Genomic DNA, 12,500 nt, shown 5'->3' with positions numbered 1-12,500 from the left:
AGAGAGAGAGAGAGAGAGAGAGAGAGAGAGAGAGAGAAGAGAGAGAGAGAGACAGAGACAGACAGACAGAGAGAGAGAGAGAGAGAGAGAGAGAGAGACAGGGACAAGACAGAGAGAGAGGGAGAGGGAGGGGGTGGGGGGAAAGGGAGAGAGAGAAAAAAAAGAGGATGACAGTCAGACAGACAGACAGCGATAGTGACAGAAATAAAGACAAAGATAAATGAAGAGAAAGAGAAAGAGAAAAAAAAATCAACCTTTCACACTGAAATAAGATTTTTTAAAGAATTCGATCCTGTTTTTTTTTTTTTTTTTTCCATTTCATTCCTTTCCCGTCGCAAAGTAACCTTCGGACTTCTCGCGTAAAGACATGATTGATACTTGGCCACACTAACTGCCGTCTTACATGTCAAAAGGTATTATCTTCTCACCAGAACAATTATCTTATTCTTGGGTAAGGTTTCCCTCTTTTCTACCTTCTCTCCGTCTTTGTTATTGTTGACGTAATTCTTAGTCTACTGTTTATCGTGTTGATCCATTCTGTCAGTCTGTCTGTCTGTCTGTCTGTCTCTCTCTCTCTCTCTCTCTCTCTCTCTCTCTCTCTCTCTCTCTCTCTCTCTCTCTCTCTCTCTCTCTCTCTCTCTCTCCCTCCTTTTCGCTACTTCGTCCCTCCCTCCCTCCTTACCTCTCTCTCCCCCTCTCTCCCTCTCTCCTACTTTCCCTCCCCCCCCCCCCCCCACTTTCCTTCCCTCTCTTCCTATCCCCCCTACTCTCTCCCTCTTCCTCACTTTGAACGTAAAAGAAAAATGAGGCGAAGTCAGACCGGAAATGAGGAAAATTACCCCAAGAAAATCAATCCCTTTCGTGCTGAAGGATTCTGATTGCAGGCAGTCGCTGGTTGGGACGTCACAATCAAGTACAAAGGACAGGGTGAAGGAAGAGCGAAGGAAAGGTGAAGGAAGGGTGAAAGAAGGGGGAAGGAAGGATGAAGGAAGGGTGATGGAGGAGTGAAGGAAGGATGAAGGAGGAGTGAAGGAAGGATGAAGGAAGGGTGAAGGAAGGGTGAAGGAAAGGTGAAGGAAGGGTAAAGGAAGGGTGATGGAAGAGTGAAGAAAGGGTGAAGGAAGGATGAAGAAAGGGTGAAGGAGTGAAGGAGGGGAAGGATGAAGGAAGGGTGAAGGAGGTGAAGGAAGGGTGAAGGAAGGTGAAGGAAGAGTGAAGGAAGGGTGAAGGAAGGGTGAAGGAAGGGTGAAGAAAGGGTGAAGGAAAGGTGAAGGAAGGGTGAAGGAAAGGTGAAGAAAGGGTAAAGGAAGGGTGATGGAAGAGTGAAGGAAGGGTGAAGGAAGGATGAAGAAAGGGTGAAGGAAGGGTGAGGAAAGGTGAAGGAAGAGTGAAGAAAGGGTGAAGGAAGGATGAAGGAAGGGTGACGGAATACAAAGTAGGGTCGAACAGAGGGGGAGATAGAAAGAAGTAGTGTGACGAAATACAGTGTAGGGTATGATAAAGCTCGAGGAAGGGTGAAGAAGTGTGATGGAATATAAAGTAAGGTTGAACAGAGAGGGCAGAAGGGTGAAGGGTGACGGAATGAACCGTAGGATCTGCTAGAGAGGAAGGAAGTGTGACGGAATGTAATTTAGGATCAAGAGGTAGATAGAAGAAAGTAGTGTGACGGAGTACAATAAGCTAACAGAGAGGAAGGAACGGTGACGGAATACAAAGAGTAAAAAGGAGAGGGATATAGAATAATTAGTGTGACGGAATACAATGTAGGATCTGATAAAGAGGGAGGAAGGAGGAAGAAAGTGTGACACAATAAACCGAGTATTATAGAGAGGGACATTGAGTGAAAAATTGTGACAGAATACACTGCAAAAAATCGAGCGGATGAAAAGGCAGAAGACGAAAGAGTTATCATGGAATTAAAAAAATGATAAGACAGAATAGAAGAAGAAAAAATACATATGACCTATTAATGTAGTATCGATCTCTCATGAGTGAATACCTGTTTCATGAACACAGTGCATGAGGAAGCTGTCAAGCGTACCTGTTGAAGTTCTGAAGTTCTGAAGTTCAAACGCCAGCGCTGCCAAATACACTCTTAGTGGCACTTATTGGCACTGAATCTGATTTTCGACAATCGCATGTCCTCTAATCGGAGTGTCATTTTTTATAGAGACTTTATTCAGGTTGCTACTGATTTTAGATATCCACAGGGGCGGAGGAGAATATTGGCTCTCATCCATCATACACGCACACAACACAGGTAAACACATGCTCACACGCACACGCACACACACACACACACACACGCACACACACACACACACACACACACCACACACACACACACACACACACACACACACACACACACACACACACACACACACACACTTTTCATCCTTGACTTCTCGCAGTCCTAATCATTCGCCCCCCCCCCTGGCCCCCCTCCCCTCTCCTCCCCCCTACTGTGATTCTCTTTATTGTCTCTTGTCTAATTTTTCATCGTCTTTCGTCCCCTCATCACCCCCCCCCCCTTGCTTTCCCCTCACCATATCCCTCTCCTTTACCCCTCCCCCCCCCCCCAATCTATGTGTATCATAGGGCTCAAATTACGATGTAGTGTCGATGTATAACCGTCATTATAGCCACTCTTTGAGCACTATTTTGACTCCCTGGTCCCCCCTCCCCCCCTCCTTTGTTTTGTAAATAATCAACCTGCTTCTCTTGCGCTCATTTTTAGCGCTTCATTTCCCTCTCCCCTTCTTTTAACTTCTTTTTTTTCCTCATCACTCTCCCTTTTCTTATTCTTTCCATACCACACTACTTTCTTCACTCCGCTTCTCCTGTTATCTCTTTCTTCCCCTTTTCCGTCTTTTCCTTTTCCTTCCCTCTATGCTACTTCCATCTCTTCTTCCAATTCCTCCCTTCTCTCTCCTTTTCCTGATTTTTTATTTTCATTATCTATTCTTACTCCCTTTTCTTTCCTACTTTCTTCTCATTTCCTCTCCCTCTCTCTTCCCTTCTCCCTCCTTCGCTCTGCTCCCCCCCCCCCTCTCGTCTTCCCCCTTTTCCTTCCGTTCCTTTCCCTTTTCCTATCCTCCCTTCTCCCTTTTCTCCTCCCCTTCCCCTTTTCTTCCCTTCCTTCTCCCTTTTCCCTCTCTCTTCCTCTTTTCCTAGTCTTCCCTCTTTTCTCCCTCCCTTCCCCTTTTCCAATCCCCTTTCCCCCTTTTCTCCCTCCCTGCTCCTTTTCTCATTCTCCCTTACCCTTTTCCCACTCTCCCTTACCCTTTTCCCACTCTCCCTTACCCCCCCCTCTAATTTGTAGTTAATTACACTATCAACTCGTGATTGTGAAGAACAGCTCGTTAACCAGGTCATCTTCTTCCTTTTTATTCCTCTTCCTATTCGAAAATTAACTCGTGATTAGGGAAGTCGGTGCGCTTTGCCTTCACTTCTATTTTGGGAAATATTTTCATGAATTGCTAATTTACGTTTTTTTTGTTTTCCCCTTTATAAATTATTTTGATAATGAGTTGGGTTGGTACTTCGTTCATGTATATTTTCTCTCTATTTTGTTTTATATTTTTTTCTTTATTTCGCATTGTGCTGTGAATACTTTTCTTTTACAAAGCTTTGCTATTTGTTTTGTTATATCGTTTGAAGTTACTCTCATTGTCAATGCAAATGCGTCATCAAATCTTTGTATATACATTTTCATATTATACGGTCAAATTTATTATAAGTTTCGTGCGGTAAAATTTGCGGTTAGAGCACTCCACTTTTCATTTACACCTGACTGTCACATGTCTGCCACGTTTATGTTTATTTGTTACACACTCAGGTGTTGCTTTAGTGACACACTCGTGGGCTATGTGGTGTGTTGCAATGGCTGAACCTTGACTTTAAGGAGACAATTATGCGATTCTTGCGTGTTGCTATAAATACAGAGTGCGTAAAACGGGCTGTTTTAAAATCGGTGTTGTCCAATGATCCTTGTTTTAGCGGGCTGTAGAGTCGTTGGCGGGTAAATAGGGGAGAAAGGAGGCAGGCTGGGGTGCGGAGGGATAGTGGAAATTTAGAGGGTAGGGCGGGGACTGGAGGGTAGGGGGGAGAGGGTGGCATGGGGTAGCGTAGGGGCAGAGGTACGGGTGAGCAGGTAGAGGAGGAGGGGAGCCCCGAGAAGTATTGGGGTTAGGGCAGGGGCAGTGGGGCGTCGAGGCAGGGTTGGTGTGATGGTTCTCGCTCACCTTAGAGACATTGATTGGCCGGTTGGCAGGGGAGACGCAAACACTGTTTAACCTAATTACTTCAGTGCCAGGAGTCCTTCCTACCGCTGCCTTATAATGCGATCATGCAAGTATGCCCACGTGAGTGCACGCACACTTAAACAGACAACCAAACGGCATATTGGCATACAAACAAACACACTTACATCTAGAGGCACTCACATGTACAAGCACATGCGTATAAAAATATGCTGATACATACAGACATAGGCCCTAAGTACATACACATCTACACACCTACACTTACAAACACAGACACACAACACGCGCTAACGTACAGATCCACATACCAGGATTGGAATCTAGAACATAAAATTCTTCAAACAAGGCAAGCATTCATAAACAATTACACAAGGCGCTGATGCACGTGTTACTTCGATCTCAAATCAAATAATTCCAACAACGCCACTTAACATCAAAGCATAGAAGAATAAAAGAAGGAAGAAAACATTACGTGAGACATTACCTGACGTCTGGAAGAAGGTCTCCGCTGAAAACACGATGAGATCTCCCTCCGTCTTCCTTAAGGAGAAAAAGATTAGAAACCTCAGAAGACGATGACGTCCTCCTTTCGTTATACCTTTTATTAGGAATCATAAGAGCCAGATCACAAGGAGGCCAACGCATAAAACGTATCCGTTCTACAGTACAACGCAACGCTACAAGACCTCTTTTGGTTGTATAGTACACTTTGGGGACCTGTTGAAATGTTCAGTGGAAGATATTGTCTTACTATAACACAGTTCAAGAATACCACTAGGAAAGAAGTGACCTTAGGATTTTAACCTCTCCATACAAGTCACCATATGTCTCATTTTACAAATCATATACGTTATACTCGAATGAACTGGTATATCCTGTGGCTAGAAAATATTGCGGTGCTATAACAAAGCTCTGGAATATAATGAGCACTTTAGCGAATGAAACTAGGTGCAAACTGAAGGGCATTCGAATCCTCACGTTGCAAAGTTACCACATTTTATAGTGTTTTTTTTTATTTTTTTTTATTCCTACGGCTGCACTGATATACGCTAACTCTAGAATACCACAAGGATATGAATGAATAAAGGGAGCTTTGTACACTTCTCCTTTCTCCTTAAAGCTCTTCAGGATCGAAGTTTCAGTATATTCATCTATGAAAGTAAAAACCTACGGTAGGTGACATGAAACATAAGGCATAGCTAGGACGCCTGTATACGCATGTACTCGTACACGCTGTGAATACAACATAGCGCAATAACATAACACAGCTCTACAATACTGAAAAAAAAACAGAGTTGAATAAAACCAAGGTCGAAATGAAGTGACTTACAAAGACGAATTATAGAGACGGAATTAAGAACTTCCTTTTTATCTGTAGCCACAACGGAGTCTATTTATGTGATGCAGCCATAATGGGTCCTCATTGTGTTCCCTAACCTCTCTGCCTCGAAACCCTGCTCGCCTGGTCATTAGCCTACACCATTTGGGTTCTCTAAGGTCACAGTAGGTCACGCCATCGGAGGAACAATGAGGGAGATTAAGGTGGATCATTAGATAGGTCATTAGTCATCAACGACCGAATGGGTGTTTAATGCTATGTATTACGGACACTTATCTTCATTTTTATGTGCGGAAGGAGGATCCCAATGATGACGGACGTTCCGGTGTATCGTAATTGGATGTATAGAATGAAACCGCAATGTTAGTTCTTCGACACACGCACTCTGACTTTTCTCTTTTCTTTGGCTCATAGTCCTTGAAACTTAAGCAAGGCGGAGAAGTTGCGTTAAGGAGAAAAACAAAATCCTAAAATTGATACTAAAAAAAAAAAAAAAAAAAAAAAAAAAATAGTACTTGCGTTTTTCCTGACTGAAGAGGAGTTTGGATTTACTCAAAATATAGCAAGCTTTTATTTTATCTTTATTATTACTTTTATTATTTCATTTTGGTTGTTAATCTTATTACATACATACATTCTGTTCGTATACACGTTACTGCGTGAACTTCATATCGGATCTAGTTATATTCTGTTTGTATTTGGGAAGAAAACCAAACTTTCTTTCCTCTTTGTCTACTCGAGTGAATCTTGTGACGGAGAAAAGTAAACCGCACAGGATTATTAACAATGAAGAAAAAAAAATACACGTCATTACCCACTGACTAAGATGGATGAATTATCGATGTAAGAGGCACCTGCTGACCTACATTAGTTCGTTTTTTTCTCTACAGAAACAATTACCTGTCGGCAGCACGGTCGAATTATGATTCTCTAGAGTGCGCAGGTCACGCCAGGTGGGCTCTTATGTACTCCTGACAGTCCCCCCCAAAGTATAAGGAAATGAACCCTTTCCTTCGAAGCTATTCGAATAGAAGCGCGAAAGAGAGGGATCCAGAGGAATCCAAATACACTAGGGAAGATCGAGTATTGATTCACAACACGGCTCAACACGCGAGGCAAAGGATTGATCGGGTTTTATTGCCCTTCTCGGAGGCAACAAGTTACAGAAGCAACAGCCAAGGGAATAAAACTATTATGTTTGCTTGTCCTTAATGAGAGACAGAGATAAATTGGAAACGGTAAATAGAGAGAGAGAGAGAGAGAGAGAGAGAGAGAGGGAGAGAGAGAGAGAGAGGGAGAGAGAGAGGGAAAGGGAGAGGGAGAGGGAGAGGGAGAGGAGAGAGAGAGAGAGAGAGATAGATAGAGAGAGATAGAGAGAGAGAGAGAGAGAGAGAGAGAGAGAGAGAGAGGAGAGAGAGAGAGAGAGAGAGAGAGAGAGAGAGAGAGAGAGAGAGAGAGAGATTAAAAATCTGAAAACAAGAAACCAAGCAAAAGGGAGAAAATAGGATATTGAGAAAACATTAAACAAGAGTGAACAAAAGACGGGTATTTACCATGTCCCCCAAACTCGCTCCCATTTTCCTTCATCATGCTATTATATGTATCATATACAATTCTGACAGCCCGATTATCAAGACTCATTTCCTGTTTCGTGTGTGGAAATTCATATCGTAACTGTTCCTCTTTTTGGTGATCTTCCTTAACCTTCCTTAACCTTCTCAAACCTTCCCTATCCTTCCTTAAATCTTCCTTAACTTTCCTTAACCTCCCTGAAACCTTCCTTAAACCTCCCTGAGACCTCCCTTTAACCTCCCTTTATCCTCCCTTAAACCTTTCTTAAACCTCCCTGAAACCTCCCTTAAACATCCCTAAAAAACCCCTTAAACCTCCCTGAAACCTCCCTTAAACCTCCCTTAAACCTCCCTTAACCTTCTTAAATCTTTCTTAACGTTCCTTAAACCTCCCTGAAACCTCCCTTAAACCTCCCTGAAACCTCCCTTAAACCTCCCTGAAACCTCCCTGAAACCTCCCTGAAACCTCCCTGAAACCTCCCTTAAACCTCCCTTAACCTTCTTAAATCTTTCTTAACGTTACTTAATCTCCCTTAACCTTCTTTGGCGTTTTTAAACATTCCGAAACCTTCTGAAACCTTCCTCAGCCTTCTTCAACTTTCCTAAACCTTCTTCAGTCTTACATAACCTTCTGAAACCTTCCTTACGATACAGGAGACCTTCCCCCCTTCCCCTCTGTTCCCCCCTTCCCCTTTATCCCTCCTCTTTCCTTTTCCTACCTTTCCATTATCTCTCCTTACTCCCTTTTCCTTCCTACTCTTTTTTCTCTCATTCCCTCTCCCTCTCCATCCCTTTTCTCTCTTCCTTTTCCCTTCTCTCTCCCTCCTGCTTTAACGATATCCGCGGTTACGTATATATCTCGGGTCGTATATATTATGACCCATTGTCAGGGAACATGGGTCTTCCGTCGCATATTGCACGCACAGCTTACCGTCCCGTTCCTCCAAGAAAACTTTAAGGGAAAAATAGAGATGAGGAAAATGTAGTAATAGGTAGAGTAATGTTGGTAATGATAAGTAATTGATAGATAGATGGATGGGTGGATGGGTGGGTGGAGGGGTAGATGTGTGGGTGGATGGATGGATGGATGGATAGATGTGTCGCGGTTAACTCAGTTGTATCTCAACCTCTGGTAGAATTACACATTTCTAACTCTACGGGCTCATCCGCCGCGTTTCACGTGTCTCTTCTCTCGTTTGTGGTAGCACTGTGGTCCGAATAATTCAAGGCAACCCTCAACAGAAACACCAAACGCCGATGTGTGTGTCTGTGCATGAGTACGTGTGCGTGCGAGCGTGTGTGTGCGTGTGTGTGTGTGCGTGTGCGTGTGCGTGTTCGTGTGTGCGTGCGTGCGTGTGTGTGCGTCCGTGTGCGCGCGTGTGTGGGTGTGTGTGTGTGCGTATACGTGTATATGTGCGTGCGTGGGTGTGTGTGCACTCGCTTACGTGTATATGTGCATGTGGGTGTGCGTGTGCGCGGGTATATGTACGTGTGTGTGTGTGTGTGCGTTTATGTGTATGCGTATGTGTGCGTGCGTGTACGTACAAGTGTGCGTGTATGTGTAAGTGTGCGTGTATATGTAATTGTGCGTGTATGTGTAAGTGTGCGTGTATGTGTAAGTGTGCGTGTAAGTGTGAGTGTACGTGTATCTGTGAACGAGGGTAACTATGTAAGGGCTTGTTCGTGTGTGCGTGAGCGCGCATGAACGCAGTTACGTGTAAGCATACGTGTATTCATGTGGGTGTATGAATGCCTTTGTAGATTTACATAAAAAGACAATCTCCATCTCTTCTTAAAAATCACTTTAACATGAGGGAACACATTGTTTGGGCCATTACTGTCGAATTATATGTATATTTTTGAAATTGAAGATGCTTCCCTCTTTCGCAGTTCTTTTATTTATTAAACAAACTAAGAGTGACAGCGTACATATACACAAACCAATACAATTAGCTTTACCTTTTCATATCAGATCACAGGTCACTGTTGTAATCCACTGTCGAAGGGAGTCCGTTACAAAAGTTCAGAAAAAAAAACACACAAAAGACAAAGGCGACAGGTTTTCGGGTGCGCGTCCTCACCTTCGCGGTAATTAGCCACTACGCAGTTCACTAGTTTTTCTGCGCAAATAGTTGTACTTTATTTAATGCCATAGTCTCAAGATCGTTTCTCAAGTAATGATGTCGTCCTACGCAGTTGTTCTCGTCTGCGCCCTGGTTCTCGCGCCTTTTGCAGTGATCTTGTTTTGTTTCGTCGTCTATTTTTTTCTGTACTTGCAATTGCTCGTGCGTACCAGTCCGTCTGCAAATCTGATCACGACAGATGGATGGATGTGGATGGGTGGGTGGATGGGTGGATGGATGGATTGATAGAGAGATAGATGGATAGATAAATGGATAGATTGATTGGCAATATATATATATATATATATATATATATATATACATATATATGTATATGTGTGTGTGTGTATATATATATATATATATATATATATATATATATATATATAAGGAGAAAGAGAAAGATAGAACGAGAGACAGGCAGAGACAGACATACAGAGTAAGAAAAAGAGATTTTCTTCTGAATTAGAAGAGCAATCAACTGCTAATAAATCTTTGGAAAGGCAGAAGGTCTTGGGTTTTAAAAAGTTGAAAATCATTGTTGTAAATGAACTCTTGTTAGCACCGTTACCCTTAACCCCGGAAAACTCGTATTGATTCGTGTATTCGAGCGAGTAACGTCACTTGAGTATCTGAATTTTGTATTGGTCAGAGACTGTGATTTGTTATGACGTCATGAATGTCTTCCTAACAAATAAACATCCAGTTACATATAAAACATAAAAAACTTTTGTGGTAAATGTAAAAGGACAATATAACGAAAAGAGAAAAGTTTAGAAAATTCACTCCAGAACGAAAACAAAAATACAGAGAGATAGCGCGTGTTTACGTGAGTGAATAATTTACAGCGCCGTGAGAAGATTTGTTACCTAATATCGACAGCGCATTACGTAGAAATAAGCTTGTGTAATAGGTCTGTGTATATCGTATATGTGTGTGTGGGGGGGGGGGGACTGTATGTGTGTGGGGGGGGGTTGTGTGTGTGTGGAGGGTTGTATGCGTGTAGGGGGGGTTGTGTGTGTGTGTGTGTGTGTGTGTGTGTGTGTGTGTGTGTGTGTGTGTGTGTGTGTGTGTGTGTGTGTGTGTGTGTGTGTGTGTGATACATAAACAAGCTAGTGTGTAAGGGATCCCACAGGTCTATACATGCACACACTCTTTCCGTGAACTTTAATAACAGCGTACGTACAATCTTAAAGTTCAGTTAGATGTTATGTGAACACGAAACAGTCCTTGAGTAGGTTGGGTGATGGTTAGGGACGAAGGGGGAGGGGGGGGATCTTCTGTCCCTCTCGTTTCTTCTTTCTTCTCTCTTTTCTTCTTTCTTCTCTCTTTTCTCCTTTTTTTCTCCTTTCATAGATTTTCCGTTCCTTTCCCTTACTTTTCTTCTTTTCCCTCCTTCTCCTTTTATTAGCCGTTTTCTTTATTTCTTTTCCTTTTCTCTTCCTTTTTTAACCGTTTTCTTTATTTCTCTTTCCTCACCCCCTTTCCCCTCCCTTTCCTTCTCTATTTCCTCTTTCTCTTTCTCTCGATTTCTTTTTCTCTTCTCTCTCCACCTTCCCCTCGCTTACCTTCTCTCTTTCTCTCCCCCTTCCCCTCCCTTTCCTTCTCTCCCCCCCTTCTCTTCCTCTCCTCCTCTTCCCCTTTCCCCCTCTCCTTCTTTCTCTCCTAACCCCTTTCCCTTCCCTATAATTTTCTCTTTCAACACCCTCTTCTCTATCCCTCTCCTTCTCTCCTTCCTCTCCTTCTTCCCTTCTCTATTTCTCTTTCGTACCCCCCCCCCTCATCCCCTCTCCTTCTTCCCATCCTTCTCCATCTCTCTGTCCCTCTTCTTCTCTACTTCTTCTCCATCTTTCCCTCCCTCTCCTTCTCTCTTTTCATCGCCCCTTTCCCCTCCCTCTACTTTCTCGCTCTCCCCCTTTATGAAGTTATCCTGCCAGCATATCCCTCTGACTATCGATCCTTCATGAAAGTAGCCCCCTTTAGGATTATTATTCTTACTACTACTCCTGGACTAGGCCTATTTCTTCTTTTATATGCCCAAGTGACCATGGCCACTCCCCTGTGTTCTCATGAATATCCCCACAACTGTCACTGTCATTGTCACCACTAGCCTAACTCCCTGATTATAATGGCTATCACCCCTACCCTATCCTATGACTATCCCCATTACCTGTGTTTATATGAATATTATCCCTATCCTGCCTCGTGTTTGCTCCTTACTACCTGTGTCCTCATGTCCTGTCCTGTGATTATAACACTATCTCTTCTACTTGTTTACTACCCCATGGTGTTATGTGGTTAGCCCCATTACCTGTGTCCTCAAAACTATCACCCCTACCGTGTCTCGAGACTATCTTTTATTTCCTGTTCTACTTCTCTCCTATCCCAGTCCGTCCTGTGATTATCCCTACTACCTGTGTTCTCAAAACTTTCAATCCACCTGGCTAATAACTACCCCCCCACTACCTGTGTTCTCATAACTATCACTCATTCTGTCCCATAACTATCCCCACTACCTGTGTTCTTATAACTATCACCCCATCCCAACCTTATGTTATGACTATCCCTACTACCTCCCCCCCCCCCATGACTATTACCCATGTTCTGTCCTGTGATTATCCCCACTACCCGTGTTCCTTTATCACCCTGTCCTATAACTGACCCCACTACCTGTTCTACTTGCCTGCCAAACCCAGCGCCCTCACCCTGTCCTGCCTGTCATCCGGGTATTGATCTTGCTGAGCGGACTCGGGCATCATAAGATTAATTACGTAAATGAAGCTTTGGGTACGAGCCTTTGTATACTAGATGTTTATAGAGTTTTAGTTATATTGGTAATTTGAAAAGGTAAATCTGTCGTCTCGTTTATTTGATTTTATTAAGATTATTTACGAAGATCAACCAGTGTGATGTATTTGGCTTTTATACCGAATGTTTTTTTGTGTAATATATACATTTATAGATCTTTGATTTTTTTTTTCTAAGGGGGGGAGGGGGAGGGAGGTAGCTACCTTTTTTGTGTCATATTCATCTTTTTTTGTTTTAAATTACGATTCATTTGCTAATACTTATCATATATAAATACGTTTCACATACTAGTGTTTATACATTTCTTAATTTGTTACATACTTCTCTAAAAATTAAATAATTTATTAAAATTATGAATTATTTGCAAAGAGCTAAATAGTATGCTTTATAA

The 12,500-nt window shown here is 42.8% G+C and overlaps 1 protein-coding gene across 3 annotated transcripts in view; it reads left to right on the top strand.

Moving 5' to 3' along the window:
• Positions 1–12,500, top strand: part of LOC125031135 (tubulin alpha-1 chain-like) — a 57,249-nt gene that overhangs the window by 26,808 nt on the left and 17,941 nt on the right. The gene's annotated exons all lie outside the window — the stretch shown is intronic.

This window comes from Penaeus chinensis, chromosome 12 (assembly GCF_019202785.1).
Source record: "Penaeus chinensis breed Huanghai No. 1 chromosome 12, ASM1920278v2, whole genome shotgun sequence".
NCBI classification, from domain to species: Eukaryota; Metazoa; Arthropoda; class Malacostraca; order Decapoda; family Penaeidae; genus Penaeus; species Penaeus chinensis.
Note: the sequence above shows the minus strand (reverse complement) of the source record. Positions and strands in the feature narration are given on the sequence as shown.